This window comes from Sinocyclocheilus rhinocerous, unplaced genomic scaffold, assembly GCF_001515625.1.
Source record: "Sinocyclocheilus rhinocerous isolate Xijiao unplaced genomic scaffold, SAMN03320098_v1.1 scaffold2386, whole genome shotgun sequence".
NCBI classification, from domain to species: Eukaryota; Metazoa; Chordata; class Actinopteri; order Cypriniformes; family Cyprinidae; genus Sinocyclocheilus; species Sinocyclocheilus rhinocerous.
The window spans coordinates 64,272-64,721 of record NW_015623807.1 but is presented as its reverse complement, the minus strand read 5'-3'; positions in this window follow the sequence as shown (position 1 = coordinate 64,721).

Sequence of the window (450 nt, the reverse complement as noted above, 5' to 3'; positions counted from 1 at the left end):
CCTAAGTCTGAGCCTGGGCGTCAGCAGCACCCCCGGACGGTGAAACAAAACCCGCTTCCTAGGCATCAAGGTCAGAGTGACGTTGGACCCTGTCTCTCAGAAGCTGTCCTGATCCAAACGCAGAGAGGAAGAGGAGAGGGTCAGTTCTCGCCGAGGCCTGAACTCTCTCAAAGAAGTCTCTAACTGCCACTAGAAAAACTCAGACCACTTGCCATCCAGCTTCAGGCTTGGAAAGCTATCCCGAATGTGTCAAGTTGGGTTCTAAAAACCATTGAACGAGGCTCACGTTCTCCGGCCTGAAGTGCAGACACTGCTTGCAAAAGGAGCCATGAAAATGGTTACTGTAGTGAACAGCGAGTCAGGCTTTTACAGCCATTACTTCCTCGTTGCCAAGAAAGATGGCAGGCTCAGGCCAGTTCTCGATCTCAGGCATCTGAACCGCTTGTTCAT